The sequence below is a fragment of the Haemaphysalis longicornis genome, unplaced genomic scaffold, assembly GCF_048455015.1.
Source record: "Haemaphysalis longicornis isolate Haplotype H1 unplaced genomic scaffold, Haemaphysalis longicornis Haplotype H1 scaffold_2, whole genome shotgun sequence".
In the NCBI taxonomy this organism is placed as follows: domain Eukaryota; kingdom Metazoa; phylum Arthropoda; class Arachnida; order Ixodida; family Ixodidae; genus Haemaphysalis; species Haemaphysalis longicornis.
In genome coordinates this window covers 264,774,894-264,781,392 of record NW_027526295.1, presented here as the reverse complement: position 1 = coordinate 264,781,392, position 6,499 = coordinate 264,774,894, and positions in this window count along the sequence as shown.

Below are 6,499 nucleotides of genomic sequence, written 5' to 3'. Positions count from 1 at the left end.
CAGACGGCTGAGCGCTTCTACGGCCGCGGGCTTCTTGAAGCGAAGGCGAAACCAAGCAGACTCAAAAGAAAAAGAAAGCAACGTATTATGTTGCATTCGTTCTGTTTTGCTTGGACGCGGCGGTTTCGAATTGCCCCTCGCCTGGCTTTCGCTGCCGGTTGTTGCGTGCGCTTCCCGTCTGCTCTACCTCTTCCGAAAATTCTTCGTCCACCGCGTGCGTGCGTACGTATCCCTGCATAATGAGAGTTATCAGCGGGCACTTTTCTCTTGCCTCCTTTTTCAGCGCAGAGAGGTGATTTCGTCGGCCCTAACAATGAGCCAGGGCGGCGTGCGCGTGTGTTATTTACTTTTCGGCAACAGACGCGTCGGTTTCGGATCCGGATTGCGGTCGGCGGAGCGACGAAAGGGAGGCGGCGTCTATTCCCTTTCCTTTTGTCGTCGTCGCTGTGTTTTAGAACCCCCAATCATGACCGCAAAGCCCGACGTGCGTTGCACTCGCCTATTTGCTTACGGGCCCGCCCCGCGAAATTTCAGTTTTCCCATCGCGGCCAGGCCTCCGCAGGATGTCATTTGAAGGGATGCCGACGCATCTGATCGTTGCACCTCCTCGTGCGAGCGGTGGAAATGGCAGGGACCATTGTTCGCGCAGGCAGCACATCCTCCGCCGGGCTCTCTCCGCGAGTCCCATCTAAGAGGAATGCGGGCATCACCGCTTCGCCGGCGGCGTCCGGCATCTCTTATCTCCTCTGCCCAGAGAAGCATCATGTCTCGGTTAGAGGAGGACCAAAATCACGACTGGGGGAGGTGCCCGCGACGCTCCACCGCGTAAGAAGCGTCCCAGGCGGGTGTTACCGCGAGACATTAGGAGGGACCCTCACGCAGTGCATTCTGTTAACGGCAGCCTTGAACTTGCGCCGGCGTCGCATTAGGCACGGCCTCTTGCTCGCGAAGGGACACTCACGAGTTCTGGGCAGATGGCAGGACCGGTGTTATGACGACTCCTTTCCAGAAAGTCATTTTCGGCGTGGGCCAATGATACATGATGCACCTGCACTCGACACCGCAGTGGGCGGAATAATGGCGCTCCTTCCTCTCTGACTTTCTTTCCCAGAAGCGGAATGCGTGCTCTGCCGAAGCTGTGGTTATCACTTTCGCCGCGCCCCTTATGTGGACACAGGACAGGCTGGGAACAATGTCCACGATTCGGTTGTCTCGTTTGAAGCCAGTCGCCAAATGAATACGTGATTTCGGCGGAATGCGGTGATCGTTGTTGCTATGTTCTCTTTTGTCGTTCTTTTACGCAAACGCGAAACAAACCGGATGTGTTGCCTTTCTCTGAACCAGGAGTTGTATACAAAAAGAAAAAAAGAAAGCGTAACTGCAATGTGCCATTCTGACGCCCGTGAACTGTGGAAGCAGCTTGCTCCTCTTGGAAACACGAGCGACTGCATGAAACCCGTGTGTCCGTGCCGTCATCCGCACCGCAGGGGGATGGGCACGCGTGAACAGGACTTCTCTTGTTGAGAGGGGAATCCCAAACACATCTTAATTTTTTCTGCCATTCCAGCCAAATTTTCATTCCAGACAAATTATTCGAAGGCAAATTACCAATATAACGGCAGTTTACTGATCAAGATTGTAGCAAGCGTGAGCCCCCCACTGCTTTACGCGGGCTGAGGTAGTTGCAGTTTTAGGGGCGAAGCACTTTAAAGCACTTTAATCTACAGTACCTGTGTTCGTTCAAAGTTTGAGTATGCTTTCATTATTTGGAATTGCCATACAAAGAAATGTATCATGCATCTGGAGCGTATTACAGAAGAGCAGTTTGGTTAAAAAAACTTAAAACTTAAAAACTTTGGTTAAAAAAAACTTAAAAAACGACACCGCTGGCTGTACTGGTCAAAGGTTCGGTTTGTATAGACACCAGGAACCGAATCCGACAACAGACGTCATTTTGAAACGACGTGGTATTGCCGTGAAAGTGCACGTATTTCTCGATTCTGGTGTCCTGTGAAGTGACGGGAAGCTGTATCCACACCCCCCGATCTGCAGCTGTGTGGCAAAGCTTGTGCAATGCACTTGTTTGCTGCCAAGTTGACAATCTGCGCGAGGGGCGATTTTCTCGGGTGCGAACGAGGGTGACTGGCAGCAACTATCGCTGCGTTTCTTATGTTGCCGTTGAAATTTCTCGTTCTTAGCACGGTGCACAATTCCCAACAGTAAATGCTGTTATATTTATTCTGCTTAAATTGTTTTCGGGCTCGTTTTTGTTATTGTGGTCAGTTTGTTGATGAAGTAATTGAGTATTGGTAATTTGTATAGTCATGTGCTTTTCTCATTGGTATTTCTGCGCTATAAAGTATTCATTATTGCGTCAAACGTTTCTTTTTCCTTTCCTTTTCTTTTCTTCCTTTTCTTTTTCCGCTTTCTTTCTTTATTTTCTTTCTTTTTCCTTTGTTTAGTCTGCTAATAACCTGAACAATGAATTAAACACTGGTTTGTAATAGTGAATAAACCAATATTCTTTGGATGTATGTCTGCCGGTTTGGTACATTTGCTTGCAAATTGTACGCTTGTAATAAGGCTAAACTGCTAATTTTAATCACTTGTCATACATTCAATAAAAAGAGGTCCCCTCGGCAGTGCTTCACTTCGGGACCTCTTTCTGTACTACTCCAATGTATTTGTGCACTATCATGAAATTAATAAACTTTGATTTGATTTGATTGATTTGAGTGATCGGAGCTCCTTGCCTGCTTTTATGATCGAAAGTTGTGGAGACGCGTTGTGGAGACGCGTCCCAGCGGTGTTACAAATTAAAGGAGCCATGAAGAGAAAATACAACTTGGTTTAATTTGAAAGAACTAGGATTGAGTATCTCACTCAGCTCCATTACAGCCCCAAAAGATGCTTTTTTTAACGAAAAAAAGCAAGAAGTATTCAAAAACTCAAATTTTGCGCCACAGTGACGTGTTATGAGCACGAATGACGTCATACGGGCCAACAATAAAACATAATTTTCAGTGCGTTAACTGCCTGTTAGCATTCAAGTGATGCAGTTAAATGGAACTAGAGGCCCCATTACAGACGTCCAGTCATGTGTCGTCGCAACAGGTCAGTTAGACGGCCGCCAATCGCACAAACAAGGTTCTGTGACGTCATAGAAAAGTTGCGGGAAATTGGCTAGGGGGTCGCGACTGCTTCACACGTTTTCTTTAATATCTCCGTTATTTGTTCGAAGATTGCGATGTTATTAGTATCATTGTTATCGGGACTAAGCAATCTTTCTAATAAACCCAACTTGTATTTTGTCTTCATGGCTCCTTTAAGACGCAGCGCCAGCATTTCGCGCGTTGCACCTCGGGTCCAGACCCTTGGCCGCTGCTCAGTTCCGAATGGCGGGCCTCTCGGCCTCGTGCGCTTTTATCGGGGGGGTAAGCGGTACTCGCATTGCAGACGCTTGTCTCGCGCGCCGATCTGGCGCGCGCCGCGCAAAACGCCCTCTTGCGCGCGTGCCAGGTCATTCTGCTCACGATTGTTCCAACTTTTGGAGTGCACTGCGCCGACCTTGGCGGTAAAGCGCACGCCGGGAGAAGGCGGAGGCACATTTTAAGGCGACGCCCTTTCACCGCGGGCGCCGCAGTGCATGCACGAAGTTGGAAACCGAGTTGAACCGAGACACGCCAACGCCGACGGCCCGAAGCGGTTATCCGACCGACGAAGGACGGCACTTGATACACGCTCTGTAGAGCTTGCGTCACCGAACGAGATATATAAACTGCGAAATATGTATATAAATGTAAACGGGACATATAAATAAAAAAAATAAATCAAAAGGACATCACGCGAGGACTGCTGCGAATGTCAACGCCAGCTGAAGCTATCGATCGATCTAAGTTACTGACTGATCGAAATTATTAGTTTCATGAGCCGCCTTAGTAAGCCATACCGCCCCCCCTGTTGGGGTACGTGGTCTGTGGGTGATTTGTTTTTTTTCACCGCTACATTAAATTCGCCAAAGGCGAAGTCAGACATCAACACCGACATACTTCACAGATGCTGAAATCCCGGCACTCAGTACGCTGTGAAATCTATCCGTTCGCACGTACATACATCACGGAATTACTCCAAATGGAGCAAGTACAACAACAAAAGAACACAATTCATTTGTGATTGATTGATTGATTGTAGGGTTTAACGCGCCGACGCAACGCAGGCGATGAAGCGCGCCGTAGTGGAGGGCTCCGGATTAATTTCGACCACCTGAGGATCTTTAACGTACGCCGAAATCTTGTACACACGGTAGTTTTTGCTTTTCGCCTCCATCAGAAAAGCGGCCGCCACGGCCGGGAATCGAACCCACGTCCTTGTGCTCAGCAGCACGACGCCTTAGACACTGAGCCACCGCGACGGGTCGAAAATTAATTTCTCCTGTGGTTCAATGGTGAAGGCAAAACCAGGACACGAAGACAGCATTTCCGAAACAACGTCGGTCAACACATGATTGAGAACCTGAGTTACTAATTCATTCGCTAACCTCGTTCCGACGTATAGTTAAGCCACAGTGCGGCAAAACATCCAAGCACTGTTTACAGAATTTGTGCCGCGGTCGATTGTTTCGTTTCGCTTTGTAGTTGAGTACAAATTACGCCTACCCAGTGACAGCGACACGTAGATGTCTCTTCTTGAAACTTACGTGATATGCGTATCCAGATCGATGGGCTCCTTCGGATAAAACTTTCTTGGCGCCATTTCAACCATCAACATAATCAACCAGTCAAAAGGATATCTATGTTTTCAAAGAATCTTTCTCGCGGTTCCATTCTTTGGTCGTCAATTTACGCAATTACTCCCGGTATGCATGCATTTACGTTCATATAAGGAAATTAATTTCTACCTATTTATTCTTGCCGACTCAGTTGCTAAAAATGACAGCGTGAGGAAACAGCTGACGGTGTCTGACGAAAATAGACACCCGCTTTTCACTGCGGTATAACAGCGTTGAACGAAGATGAGTGAGCTCGGCAAAGTCTGAGGTTACAGACTACCGTGTACCTACAAACTACCCAGACAGAAAACATCGCTGGGTTCGTTAACAAAATGTTACGCGGTCAAAAATCATCGTGTTATGGTTTGGCCTACCTACTTTGCGACTTGCTCGGCTAGGTAGACCACGCGCACTTCACTCCCTCCTGCGGCCCAAGGCGCCTACCCCAGTCAGTCTTGTAAATTAGGCTTCTTCGGCCCTTACCCTAGCAGTCCATCCCCTGATCGGCCTCCCCAGTGAACCAAAGGGCGCACAGCCTATAGGCTGCTGCACTGCGCGCTACACCAAGCAGCGCGACTTTCTTGAGAAACTTCTCTGACGCCTACAAGGGGTACGGCTAAAGGTTCGGCAATGCCGCGTTTGAAGTTGCAAGCTGTTGCTCATTGTTCCGGCAGCTCGTTCGCACAACACGAGACGCGGCTGTTGCCGTTTCCGCTGCCGGGGACAGAGGCATCGTGTTCTGGGAGCGCATCACGGAGCAAAGAAACCCCGCAGTTACATCGTGCTGGTTTTGTGCTGCTTATGCACGGTTGGAAGCGATACACGCAGGGGTAAGTGGTGGTGTTTGAAGGATTCCCAAAAGGTTTTGGTTGGAATGAGAGGGGGACCAAGGCATTGCCCTGCTTACTATCAAATAACAACAACCGGTTGTGCACAAAGTTTACGCGATTTCGATGCACCTGCTTTCATCGCAACGGTCAGACATTGTATTGCATTAAACAAAAATGGACAAAACGTCCAGGAGTTTACGTCAGTGCGCCCCGCATTCCGCAGTTTTTCCCTTTTGATATATACCTAGAGCCACAAACCACTGTGAGTTTATCTGTGCTTAATACTTTATTTAGAAACCTGTCAGCTCCATTTGTTGTATGCGGTGATTTCAACGCCCACAGTCCATCATGGGGATCCCAGCGGATATGCAGTCGGGGCCGATTACTCGAGGAAATTATTGAGCGTAACAACTTATGTGTTTTGAATGACGGCGCACCAACGTACCTTAGAGGAGTAGGTTACAGTAGTGTGCTTGATTTGACGTTATGCTCTTCAGACATTGCATCAGAGGCGTCATGGTGTGTCGATGCTGACACTCACGGCAGCGATCATCAAGGGCGTCCGCAGAACTTTCTGCAAGGGGAGGCATCCATAGCGGGGGGGTGTACGGTTGGATAGCACCAAAAAGGCGCTATTTGTGGTTATAAAAATTACAAACAGCAAATTAGAACCAGACTTGGAGGATATACATTGGATTTTATTACCGAACAAAGAAATAAAGTTAATAAAGAAAATGCGAAAAGTTACTGTCACTTTGTAAAGAGGGGCCAGTCTCGCTGCGTGAGGGTTCTCGACTCACGCCATCTGATCACCAGCACAATACATTCACATACATAGAACTGCACTCCGTCAATCTTCCTTGAATAGCAGCTGCAGACGCCTCGGGTTTTTCTGGGCAAA